The sequence below is a fragment of the Aythya fuligula genome, chromosome 1, assembly GCF_009819795.1.
Source record: "Aythya fuligula isolate bAytFul2 chromosome 1, bAytFul2.pri, whole genome shotgun sequence".
In the NCBI taxonomy this organism is placed as follows: domain Eukaryota; kingdom Metazoa; phylum Chordata; class Aves; order Anseriformes; family Anatidae; genus Aythya; species Aythya fuligula.
Genome location: NC_045559.1, coordinates 38,186,386 through 38,200,612, shown reverse-complemented (window position 1 = coordinate 38,200,612; position 14,227 = coordinate 38,186,386). Strand labels below are relative to the sequence as shown.

The following is a 14,227-nucleotide window of genomic DNA, read 5'->3' as shown; positions in this document are numbered from 1 at the left end:
GTTTCTTGTAGGGTACAGAAGACGGGAGGGAGTGCAACGAGCAGGAGGCAATCAAACACGGACTGCTGTGCACCTTCCCACGGATCTTTAACATCTTGTGAGATAAGGAAGGCAAATTGCAGTTAGCTTACGAAATGCTCTGAGCCATAAGATTCACTACCACTACTGACAGCATCGGCTAAACTTCAAAAACACAAGACCTTAAAAGCCTCCTTTTGCACTACCTCGGGCTCATGCTTGACACTGACCGAATTTCAAAACATTTTTCTGGTCAGCTGCGCCAGGAGTTACTTTCAGCTCAAAATCCTCTTATCCCTACTGCCACAAATTTCCTCCGCTACTCCTCGCAGAGCGTGGCTTATTCAAATTTCACTGACTCAGATTTCTAGGCAGTGTTTGATAACACGAGTGCTCCTACACTATTAACAACTCGTCCCCGCGATTTCAGAGTCACTGCACTTCTGAGTAAGCGTGGAGCGAACACGTCGGATGCGTGCAATATGGCTGTGATCGCAGAAATCCTCCAAATTGCTCAGCTAAACAGCAGCCTACTCCACTATTCCTACACGAGATTTTCAGTTATTTAGACTACTGATGCCTCCAAAAATATATATAATCTATTAAAGACACGTAAAGGCAAGTAGAGGCACTGTGCATCTTCTCCAGATGCATCTTCTCCTTCTTGCACATTTTTGTCAACACCATAAAACACAAACGTGAAGTCCCAAACTGCTTGAATGTATCCAGCTGACTTTCACACTTATAGGGGAGCTTTCATTACACTATAAGCATATCCCACTATGCTAATCCCCTTACAATGCAATTATCACCTACCAGCTGGAATGGAGCATTTAACAGGCTAAGGGGATTATCTTGTCCTTTGCTCTGCCTGAGTAAAGTGCGGAGAGAAGAGTAGCTGGCTCTCACCACTGTGCAAACGATAATGAAATGTTTTGGTGAAGCTGTCCCCTAGCAATGATGAGAAGCTCAGCTTATCAGCCAACTACAGCTCTTGGAAAGGTAAAAATGCGGGATCGCACAAGTCCCTGAGAATTTTTCAGTACTCTTTACAATACCTGGGATAAGAGAAGACTTTTTTTTTTTTCCAAGTAGCCTTGTCTTGTAATACACCCTTTCATCATCATCATAAAAAATTACTTGTATTTTTGTGATAATATTTTAAAACTTGTGACTGAAAGCAAGTCACTGAGGCATACACCCTAAGGTACACACACACACAGAGTAAAGATTTCTAAGTCAGTGGGATAAGGTCAGAGAACTTGGAGTCTCAAAACATGCTTAAAGCTGCCACGAGAAAGCTGGTAACGCCAGCAGATGAAGTCTACACATTGAAAAGCTGGGAGATACTGCAGCACTCTGCCCCAAATTAAAAATGTCTGAAAGATTATGCTCCATGCTGATAACTGTGTAAGAAAGTGGCCCAAAAACTAATCAAGATTCTGCCCAGAAGACTGATGGAACACACTGATATTAATATGGAGTCTTCCACGTGCACGGTTATTAACAGAGAAGAAAGCTTTTAATAGATAGATAGATTAAATACTGCTGGTTTTATTGGCAACCCCTGTTTCTACTAACCCAGGCACCCTGACAAATCGCAGGGAGCAGAGCAAAGTTATCAGGATGCATCTGAGGGGATAGGGCCAGCCCGAAGGAACCACACTGCAGCCAGCTGCTCTTGAGTCCTTCACAAACCGGGTAAGACCCCTACGTTTTTTGGGGGTATCAACACATCTTCACTGTGGCCTTTTTGTAAGTGATCGTGTTGTTCGAGGCTGCCAGGTGCAGTGGCTGTGCATGGGCCTCGAGCTGCCCCTACTGTTCCTGGGACGTGGCACCTCGCTTACCTGGGGCTTCCTCGTAGGCGAGGGTCAACAGCCCGTCCAGCTGCCCCCCAGCAGCAAACTGGGTTTGCACCTCTCCTTCATTAATCCCTCATGCTCCGAGGGTGCCTGCAGATACTGAGAAAAGGCTCCTGCAGCACTGCTCCAGCCCAGCTGGAACTTGGTTGCTTCTTTTTGCTGACAAGAAGCCACCAGGCAGCCTCCTTGTGTACCAAGACCACTGCTTCTTTTTATTACGGATCGATAGATCAGCATCCAATCAGCTGCAGAATAAACACCAGCAAAGTTCACACAGCACCTTAAAACACGTTTTAGATCATTTTGAAAGTAACAGTGATGTCAGTGTTGGTACCTTCCCAGGCTCCAGAAGGATGAGGTGAGAGGCAGCAGTCAGTCCTCCACACACACACACACGTACACTCACACTTATGCCAACACCACCTTACCGAAGTGGTACTCCAGCTGCATGGCATTTTTATTAAGTAAAGAACTCCCATCTACTCGGCTTAATTTCATGAACATCTCTCTTACAATCTTGCAACAAGACTACTATTTTACTTCGTGAACCAGTCCTCCATCACACAGAACACACGGGCAGAGCAACCACTCACTAGGGAAAGATAAAAAAAGGTTAAAATGGTGACAAACTGCCATCAGTTTGTCCTCCACTATATCATTCGTAGCTTCAAGTCAATGCTAACCAACCCAAACACAGACCCACACCCGACAAGACCTTTAAATACACCTGTTGACCATTTCCTACCACTAACCATTAGGTGTGACCTAAAAGCATCTCATGAGAAGGCGGCTGCTGTCGTTGACCTTTACCCTTCAGATCAGCACCTAACACACGACAACCAACAAAGCTTAATTGCATTGACACCACGGGATGCTTGTGGCTGAGAATCAGTGTTCTGACAGTGTACAGAATTAAAAAAAATAAAAATAAAATCAGATTTCAAGAAACACTGTAGTGTAGCATATTTCAGCACACACAAAAACTTGTTTGTTGGCAATAACTTCAACTACATCACTGGCACAGAATTTGTCTACGGAAAAATTACTAAGAACTTTTCCTTAAGCTGCAAAAAGATCTTCTTTACAATCATTTTTAAAACAGTGCTATGATTGCATATGGCATTACTTTAGCAGCTTGAAGCAAATGTATTATCATTCTGAAATACGAAAGCTAATTACACTGCTGCTTCGCTGTGTTACTATAGGTAGTGCCCAAGGACAGCTCACTCCCAACGTTGACACAGGAAAGTCAGAACTAAGAGGATACTATAAAATCCCCCTGGAGAATGAATATTTTTAATTTTGCACAGAGCAGGAAAATTGATCATTGAGTTATAACTGATTAAACTCCTCATTATCTTTATAAGAACTGAGAACTTTAAGATAATACGAATTTTAAAAATAAACCATTTTAGGAGTTTGGGCAGCCTGTGCTGCTCCTCAAATGCCTAGGGAGAGCATTGTCAGCACGCACACTACCATCATGCCAGGGAGCAATTGCAAGTTACAGTCTCTGTGCGATGTTTGGCAGCTTCCACCACCCTCCAGCCTGGGGCTTCTGATATTGCCGTTTAGCTCTTCGGAAGCCAAGTCAGTAGTTTACTCAATTTTTGTTTCCTGTTCAATTCAGTGTTTTTATGTAAGGTAACGTACCTGCGTATCTGAAGTAGCTACAAAAGAAAGCCTCAATGAGCCTTTCAGTGAAATGCAGGTGTCAACTCACAAGTCACACACTGGTAACCACGAAACTGATCTGCAACTTAAGTCAAAACATGGAATTTGGAATTCCACCAGTTGGTATTTTTGCAAGACAGTATAAGTGTTATTTATAGGAAAAGCTGCTATCATTTATGAACCTACTTCTCAGTGTCAAAGATTATTCCAATCTGGCACAAAGTGGAACTGTACTACAATAGAATATGAACTGCCAGCTTGCCTCATGCAAGAGCAACCTCAAACCCCAACCCTTTAGTGGGATATGTTATAGCTATTAAAAAAATGTACATGAGTACAAATTAAGAAAAAAAAAAAACTTCTCATTTTCAGTATGGAAGAAAAACAAAACTTGAAGTTGAAACACTTCATTCCCTCATTTAATTTCACAATCCCGGCCACTCCAGTTCTCCAAGGTGACTTATAACCTCTACCAGAGCTTACTCAGTGCTTACACCATGGTTACCCTTCAGATAACAGCTCTGTACTATCAACTTGGCATAAACATGGAAAAAGAAACATTTCACTTTTTGTTTGTATTACTTTTATTTATTGTTTGTTTGCATTACTTTTTGGTGTTGCTGTTAATGTTTTTTTCCTTGATGAACTTAGTACTAGCACAGATTTGTGCTCACTGTAAGCATGCAATAGTAAGACATGGCTTTTGTCCATCTTCATCACAGCTTTTATCATCTTTTAACTTTCATTTACAGGCTGCCTTAAGTCTCCAAGTACTTCAAGATACAACCTGTCTCCTTCAAACACTGCATGGTTCTTCCTTTCAGAAAGGAAACCATATGCCAGATGGCATATACACAGTGACTTCTATGCAGCAACTCAAGAGCATGAGAGAGATAAAGGACATTTAGTTACGATTTCAAGCTATCCTCCACTCGCATTCCCAAGAACAGACATCTAAAAGCTAGTTTTCCAAGTGTTTAGGGAGAACAGTAAAGCTTTCAAAAGCTACATTAAAGCTGTGAATCTGTGCTGTATGCAAACTGTGTCAGTTAAGTGCAAAAGTCACTGACATCAAACAAGCCACAGCAAAGCCACAGACATTCCCCTGACAAAGACCTACAAGCTAACTGCTTCAAACCTTTAACCATGCTTAACTACTATGAAATTAACGTTTTCAAACTCTCCCGAAACAAAAAAAACATTGCAGGAAAAACAACAGAAACCATCCCTCATTAAAATGAAATCATCATCATCAAAATTACTAAAGCTAAACTTGAAAATTTAGATCATAGGAAGCCCCACTTGGTTTCCTAACAGCGTTGACACCGTGTCCGTTCTGGGAGCGGGTTCTGCTCCCACTCATCACTGGCACAGGATTTGGAAGATGCAAGGAGCCAAAATGTGGCTGGGGCTATGACTGTTCCCTGAGCTGTGTGGATGCTTTTTATGAATCTGATCGATGAGGTGTACTCACAAAAAGAAGGCGCAGGCCAGGAAATACTCCTTGGACAAGCCATTCAACAGAATCCAAAGATAGAAGAGACATTTCAAAGATGTGAAAGATAGCCAGCAAAAGAAGAGCAAATGAACTAGCACTCCATCTGGATCAGCCACAGAGAGAAAGCCAGAAGCTGCCAAAGTCATTCTACCTTATTTAGCAAAGTGACCCAAGCAGAAGCAGGAGCGTGTCCCTCTGTAGACATGGCAATGAAGTCACACGTTGGCACTGGAACAGGCTGCCCAGGGAGGTGGTGGAGTCACCATCCCTGGGGGTGTTCGAGGAAAGGCTACACCTGGTGCTTAGGGACATGGTTTAGTGGCTGATGGTGGTACAGGGATGGTTGGACCACAAGATCCTGGAGGGCTTTTCCAACTTTAGTCATGATTCTAAGTTCTGACTAACTGGACATACACCCATGCACCGACACACACACTGCAGAATTTGCAGCTGGATCATCTGCTGAAGAAACATTTTAAGGATTTTGTCAATCAATGGGGGACAGTGGTTACTTGTCTGATATTATAAACCTGGTGTTACTCAGCCAGCAACAAGAAAAAACTAAACCAATATACCATCTTCAACAGACTGTATAAAATATGAGTATGTTTACCCACTTCCTCTCTTCCGATGCTTCCAGTCCTTTGGAGTATGTACAGTTCATTTAAGACTGAGATTGGCCCTAGGCTGGATTTAACGTAGCATTGTACAACATTAAGCCAGAAGTACTATACACTGGACTGCGAAATGCCCTTCAACTTAAATGCATTGCCATAAAAATGATAGTTTAGAAGGAAGTGACAATTGTGCCAGTAACTTAAGTATCCTATATGCTGGGGGATAGAAGTCAACTTCAGTATTATTTTAGGTATGCATGCAGAGGAAAAACAGCAAGAACCTTTTTTAAAAAATTTAAAAAATTACATACCAGCATACTGTTACCTACTTACATAACTCTCACAGAATTTTATTTATTTATAAATTGAGCTAATATTGTTGTGTTTTGTTTTGTTTTGTTTTCCCAACTTTTAAAGTGTGCTTTCAGTTGATGGCCCATCAAGAAAGCTATCAGCTTTTAAATATGCACTGTGTATCACATTTACTTTTTTTTTTCTGGGAATACCATATCATCTGAAATCAGATATACTAGGAAACCAAACTTAAGCAAAATTAACTTCAGAAAACAAACACGCTTCTGGAGTACCTATGTTGTCAAGGGAAAACAACCCTCCAAAAACAAAACACATAAAAAAAAAGGAACTGATACACAAATTTGAAGTTCTAGAAAACTATTACAGTAAATGTGTCCATGAAAAATGGTTATTTTTTAATATAGAATTGAGTCAGCCTTAAAAAGGAGAAATTCAGCTGCTGAATTTGCAAATAAAAATAATTTTAAAGATCTATACCTCAGTTTCAGTTTACAGGCCACCTGAGTCTTTCAGCCTAGCCAGACCAGGAACAATCCCTTTTTTTTCGTAGGGACAATAAAAAACTGTGCTAATCAAAATGCCAAGAAAAATTACTGAGGTCATAAAACGGTGCAAAATCATAGCATCACCTGAGTTCTGGAAAGATAATCACATTTGCTTCAAATATTCTCATAATGACTGTACTTCTACAGAGGCACTTCTAGCCCCTAAAAGCTTGTTATGTGAGTTTCTTTCTACTGGTATTTAAACTCCAGCCATAAGAAAAGATCTCATTGGAAGACATTTCACCCTTTTTTGTGTTCAATAACCTTAAATTTGTCCCACTATGTAATTCAGAAATGCACTGATTAAGAACTGCTTGCAGCTTTGACTAAAAATTGATTTCACAATTAAACATTTCATTTTGTCACATGGACTGCATTAGTGCTTTACAGTATTTTGCTGTAGACGCAACTTTTGCTGTATTTCAGAAATTAGCTTTTCATAAGAGATTAAAGATATCCTCCAATTCAACAAGTTTATCTCTTTGAATTCTATCTCAAGTTTTCTGCCTGAGCTTGACTTTCTATTAAAAAAAAAAAAAAAAAAAAAAAAAGGCAGAAAAAGGTACTTCACCCATTTGGAAGTTCTAGATCCCCTCAGATGTACCCTAAAGAGTTCCTTAATAGGGCATACATAATAGTAACGCCCAACTTTAAAGGATTAAGAAATAAGCTACTGCAGTACATTCTTTAGAAATAACTAAATCCTATCCTTTCCTCCAGTCCTCAAATAAGCTGGAATACAGCATTTTCTGAAATATTACAATACTCAGAGCTAATAGATAAAAGTGCAGTTTCTGTATTCATAATTCTGATTAAAAAAAAAAAAAAAAAAAACAAGTAATAATAATAATAATAATAATAATAATAATAATAATAATAAAATCCACTAGTTTCTCTCTTACCAAGCTTTAAACCTTGAGGTGCTTCAAGCTAGTTCAGTTTCAGTCCTAAGATGCTCCCAGCTACACGTGCCATGGTAGCTGAAGCACCTTTACTTTAGAGCTTGTTCACATCCTCTCAGCTTGGAAAGGAGCAGAGTAGGCACAGATATTCATAAAATACCTGCAACACTGTATTCAGCCATGAGCATCCCATGGTGTCAAGGCAAGTATACGGTAACTCCTGCTCCCTAAGGAGGAGATGGGGGAAACACAACACTGAAGTAAAAAAATGTAGCCTTTATCTAAATGTGGGTAGTACTAGGCTACCTAAATGAGTGACAACCCTGTGACAGCCTCCCTGTGACCTCAGCCTTCCTGGCTGTGCACCATTCAGCCCACCAAGCTCCAAAGAACTCAGACAGGTGTGGGTAGCAGAGTCGCTGCTCTTAATGTGCAAACCTGGGATAATATTTACCTTCCTCAGATGACTCACAGTTCCTGTCTTTTTGGCTACTGCAGAGCAAGTTCTTGACTTAACCTTACTCATTTGTCAACTGCTAGAATACACTGAAGAAAAAAACCCAAAATGTTAGCGCTTGAGAGTCAACTATTTAACCTGCATCAGGAATCACACACCAATTCATTCTGTCACTACATGGACACAAGTTTGGCGTTGTTTATTTGGGGTGGGGGGAATTGCTTTTTGCATAAGGAAGATGACATTGAAAAGCATCCCATCCCAGTGCCCGAGCACCCTCTGGGTGCAGAACCTTTCCCTAACCCCCAGCCTGACCCTCCCCTGTCCCAGCTCCATGCCGTCCCCTCGGGTCCTGTCGCTGTCCCCAGAGAGCAGAGCTCAGCGCCTGCCCCTCCGCTCCCCTCGTGAGGGAGCTGCAGGCCGCCATGAGGCCTCCCCTCAGCCTGCTCTGCTCGGGGCTGAGCAAACCAAGGGGCCTCAGCTGCTCCTCATATGTCTTCCCCTCTAGACCCTTCCGCATCTTTGTAGCCCTCCTTTGGACACTGTCTAATATTTTTATGCACTTCTTATACTGTGGCACCCAAACCGCACACGGTGCTGGAGGTGAGGCCGCCCAGCGCAGAGCAGAGCGGGACAATCCCTTCCCTCGCCCGGCTGGCAGTGCTGAGCCTGATGCACCCCAGGGTGCGGTTGGCCTCCTGGCTGCCAGGGCACGCTGCTGATTTATATTCATTTTGCTGTCAACCAAAAACAAAACATATAATCAAGAATTGAAAAATGCCAGCAGTAAGGTGTTCAAACAGGCCTTAAGTATTCTGAGCCTTAACTGCAGGATCTCAGCTTAATTTATCCATGGGACACCTGCAGCTAGATGAACAAAATAAAATTGTTAAATGTGTGGTCTTGCCCCACATATGTCCTTAAGCCCAATTCTAAGGAGACAAACAACCAGTAAGTTCTCAACAGTACTTCTCTCCTGTTAGGAATTGCAATATCCAAGTGCTGTACCCAGACACACTTTCACAGCATCGCTTCAGCAGCGTATTTCAGTCTACTCTTACACTTCAGTCTGGAATTTGCCTCTCCTTCCCTGTCTCAGAGCTTTCCTTCCAAAACATGCCATCTCAACCACTACCTGCCCTCAGTCTGCTCTCTTCTAATCACAACATGCTCCCATTCGTTTTGCTTAACAGCCAAGAACAGCAAACTTTTAGAAAATAACCATTTCTTACACAAAAAAGTGGAGCATACATAATTCAAATAATTGGAGAAATGAACCCCTTAAAAAAAATAATCACACCAAGCACATGCAAATTGCTCTTCTCAACGGCCTGCTGGAACTGCGACAGATTCTATGCATTTCTCATGGAAACAATAAAAGGTTATTGTGACAAAAAAAACTACGAATAGACAAGTTGAGTTGGAAGGGACCTTCAGAGATCATCCGGTCCAACCGTCTGACCGCACAGGGCCTAGCCAAAAGTTAAAGCGCATTACTGAAGCAAAGGGCACAACCTGAACCATAGGAGGTTCTGACTGGATATGAGGGGGCACTTCTTTACTGTGGGGGTGACAGAGCACTGGCACAGGTTGCTCTGGGAGGTTGTGGAGTCTTCTTCTCTGGACATATTCAAAACCCACCTGGATGCCGTTCTGCACAATGTGCTTTAGGTGCTCCCCTGGGTTGGGCCAGATGATCTGCACAGGTCCCTTCCAACCTGGACCACTCTGTGACTGAGGGCACTGTCCAAACGCCCCTTGAACACTGGCAGGCACAGGGCATCAACCACCCTGTTAGGAAGCCTGTTCCAGTGTTTGGCCACGCTCACATTAAAGAAATTTTCCTTATATGTTGTCTGAAGCCCCCCGGCGCAGCTCTGGGCCATCCCCACGTGTCCCGGGGAGCAGAAGCCGGCACCTCACTCCCTGCTTGCCCTCCTCAGGGCTGCCAGTCCAGCTTTGTCATCCTCCTCTGGATGATTTCAAGCACCTTAACATCCTTTTTATATTGTGGAGCCCAGGAGGGCACACAGCATTCAAGGTAAGACCACATCAACGCTAAACACAGCAGAAGAGTCACCCCTTCCAACTAGCTCTGCTGTTGTTAAAGCATCCCAAGATGCAGTTTGGCCACCTGGCTGACATGGCACACTGCTTTCTCATGAAATGAAATTAGTGTTAGAACTACTTATACAATAATTTATGTAATATCAGCTGAAAACTCAAAGAGGGAGGTGGTGCAAGACAAGGAGGCAAAGGAGGTGTCGGGAACAAAGACATTTCAGCATGAAAAAAAAAAATGAAATTTGCATAAGCAACTGAAAACAGGATATTTCAACAGGGAAATGTCAGCCCACTGCTGAAGTACCCATAGTAACAGTTCTCTTGTTACTGTATTCCTCCTCTGCCAGGATGCACTGCAACAGGACAAACACTTAACCAGTACGTGTTCAGTGGTCTGCATATGGGCATGAAGAAGAAAAAAAACTCAAGGGACAAAGGCACTCCTGTAACTAGAATTAAGCAAGTCAAGGAACAGCGAGATACGCAGCAAGCCAGGTCTGAATTCTAACATCTTAGGTTGGACGTCTGCTTCAACATAAAGAGACCCCACCAGGCTGAAATGTCTTCTGTAACGGTTACAGCCTCAGTACCAACACAAACACTTTACCATCTCTGAAGTTTAGTGTCACTCTAGCCAGCCAACACCTTTTTCTACAAACAGACAACTCAGATGACGCAGACATGGTCTAAGAGTTTAACCCAGAAAACGACCCGGGTGCTAACCCAGTCCAAGTTGGCCAATTACTCTCACTAAGGTTCCACTTGGGAAGCACAGATAACTGCTCCCAGTACTACAGCAATGATATGAAGGTTTCATTGAAAGGTTTCTACGTTGCACCTTATTAGACTGAGTCCCCAAAAAGCTGCAATGAAAGCCTTGCAGGACTAATATGCAACACTAATTTTATACCGAAAGAAGATGCTAACCTTTTTCAGTATTATGCCCACTCTGAGCAGTATGTTACCAGCCGATACCCTTCGCAAGAGTCCATCGATGTCCTGGAAGCCGGCCGTCTACAAGTACAACTTACTGAGGGCAAGAAAAGCCATTTGCCCATGCAGAAGACAGATATCTACTTGATTTCCAGCTTCACTGCAAATAAGTGGTCCACTTTTCAGTGCTTCAAAAACAGATAGCTGTGTGGTACTCCACAAATTAATGTCAGCTTCATTATACCTCCCTTTTAAACATATTTACATTTATTTACATACCAGCCAAGGGTGACATTATAACTAATTAAATATATATATATACACACACACACACACAAACACACACTTAAGCCTCTAAAATAGTAAGACGGTTAAAATAAGATAACCTCAAGTAAAAGCTGCACACCTTACAAACAAGTTTGTGTACCGACAGCCTAACACCTTGCTAGTTCTGTGCAACTAAAAACTCTTTAATTCACATGTGAACTATAACCCACTGCTTCAAAAAAACTTCTACATTTCTTCTATTTGCAAAATCAGAAACTTTCCCAAGAGAAAGTCGGTGGTGAGCAGAGAGAAAAACACCACTCAGAAGTGTTGGAGGCATCCAGGGGACAAACAGTGAAGGAGACCAGCAGCAACAGCACTGGCAGGGCAGAGGAGTGTGGAGAGGAGAGGGGACGAGGAGGAAACTCACGTCAGCTGTGGCTCACAGCCAAGGGAAGATGGTTGCTGATACCACAGCTGAGCTGAGAAGCGACTCAGAGGTTAGGAGGACAGCACTGATATGCTTGTCAGTAAGCACCCGCTCCGTGCCACTGGGAAAATGTTCTTCCCCTTTCTCTTAATATCCTGATGTGGTCTCTTGCATCACATCTGAGCCAAGCAGCTATCATCTCATCTGCCAGCTTTCTCTGTACAGTCACTACTGTAAAGTCATACGCTTCCAGCAGTATTTCTTAACAGTTTCTACATACCCTACTCAGCTGAAGCCAAAAACAAAGCTTTCTAAACCAGTATATTACAGCTTCTGTAATATATTAAGATTTATTAAGTTATGTATCTTACAATAACTATTATTAGGTAGTCTAACTGCTCACTGGCCACTATCTTTTGTTAGTTCATTTACTATTTAAAAACTTTTGCATTATATATCAAAGAGGTAAAGCTTACAAACAGAGGGAAAAAACAGACTTTAAAGTAATTCAAAATTGGGTCATATCCTTAAGATATATTATGTCACAGAAACATTGATATCTACTGTGGGAGAAGAATAAAAGATTAATGAACAGGAACTTTTGACTTTTTATCTGCTTTCTAACTTAAAAAAAAAAAAAAAAAAAAAAAAAAAAAAAAAAAAAAGCAGTAACTGCCTACCTATTACTTCCTGGACACAGCCAAAGCTTTCAAGTTTAAGCATTGTATTTGACATAAGTCCTAGCTCCCTAAATATTTCCTACAGTTATAGTACTATATAGTAAGATGTAGATCATGGTTAGTGGAGTATCAGCAATAATGCTTTTTTTCTCCTTTTATTAGTTGGATGGAGTTTGTTGACATGCACTAATTCAGAACTAGGCCCATTATCACTCTAGCTTTTGCCAGGAAAAATAAAGTTTTGTTGTCATAGTCATCACAATATATACAAGACAACTGAAAGAGAGCACAGCTAATTTTTAAGGTATATCTAGCAGTACATTCACACATACAGCATTAAAGTAAGCTGCAGACTACCTGTTTGAAGCATTGTCAAGAAAGAGGTAATGCCACTGTTTTTATTTTATATCCAATTTTAGGAAAGTGTTTCTTTTGGTCTGGTCATCAGAGAAATAACTCGGAATATTCTGGCCAGAGAAAATCACTCTGCACACAGAACACATCAAACATCTTGTCTTACCTTAAAATACAACTGGAAAATTCAAAACACTAAGAATGTTTAATATATTGAATTTTTGAAGGAAAAATATTTACGAGCTGCCACAGCTTCCTGGCAGCATACTTGCTTCTCAGTGACTCTCCTTCTCCAGACACCGCACGCACAATAAAAGCGCACTCTGCAAAGGCAGGCACGTTTCCCAAGAGCACAGGCAGGTTAAAGTTAAATGCATGTACGCCTTTTTAGCACATCCTCCTAAAATATACCTCAGGGAGTCTGTGACTTTTCAGGGGAAACCCAAAAATGCAAAGTTAACCAAAGGATAGAGGTATTTTATTTTATTTTTAAATGAAAGCATTAAGTTGCTTTAGGAAGCACGTTTCTTAAAATATTCCAGGGCCTGTTTCTTGTAACCTCCTGACTACAAAGCCAGGCTGTGTTGTGATTACAACTGTGCAGGGTTCAGCCATAAAGTAAAGTATCACAAAACAACTCCGATGTTTTTACACCGTATCTAAAGAACAAGGACACAAGCAGTCTTCAAAATTAAAAGAATTACTGAATTTATTTTAAAGATAGTGAAAAAGTAGTAGACTTGTTTTACACTTTAACTTGCTGAACTGCAGTTGTGCACTGATTTTTTTTAATTTTTTTTTTTTAAAGCATTAAATGCTTTTCAGAAAGAATTTGCAGAGTTGGATACCGTTCCATGCTGGGAGAGAAAAATTACAGACTCAGTGAGATCCCTAGCAAGGCAAACCAAACACAAGCACCAAGTAAAATTAAGAAAGTAGTTGAGTAGAAAGGCGTGATAGATGCATTTACTGATCTTCCACGTGTTTAATTTAAACCTATTCAATCACTCTGTTCACCATTAAGGCTGTCGAGAAATGAATTAATTAGCTGTTGCGCTCCCTCATTTAAGCAGGTGGACTTCAGTCAGACTGCCATCCTGTAAAACTTTGGCTCGGCGTGCACTGTGAAGCGTTCAAAATACCAAAACCCGAAATAACGTGTCATTTTTCATTCTCAAGCAATTCTCCTTTGGAGTGACAGACTTGATGCCACAACATTTTAAAACAGAGCTACCCCAAATTGGCAGCCTGAGCTCAGGCTGCCAATGCTGCTTAGACCTGGCCCAAGTCCCAGACATGGGATGTCCCCTGCATCTCGTACCTTCCTCCCAGCGTCTCTGCAAGCACTGCCGCACGTACTTCGAGCACTAGGACAAGATGGCAATGTTCAGTGCCTCAACAGCATGGTAAAAACAGCAGCAATACAGCACTTTCTGCTATTCTGCTCTCATTAAAGGAAAAAAAAAAAATGCTTTCTTGAAAATAGGACTACTCAGCCTTCTACTCGGATGTATAGTCTTGCTCACAATGAAAGTTTTGTCTTCAGTGAACTGTTTGCAAAAGCAAGCCCTTGACTTTCAGTTTTTCTACATCTGGTTTCATAAAATT

The 14,227-nt window shown here is 41.5% G+C and overlaps 1 protein-coding gene across 3 annotated transcripts in view; it reads right to left on the bottom strand.

The window, feature by feature from the left end:
• Positions 1 to 14,227, bottom strand: part of CNOT2 (CCR4-NOT transcription complex subunit 2) — an 85,658-nt gene that overhangs the window by 37,057 nt on the left and 34,374 nt on the right. The gene's annotated exons all lie outside the window — the stretch shown is intronic.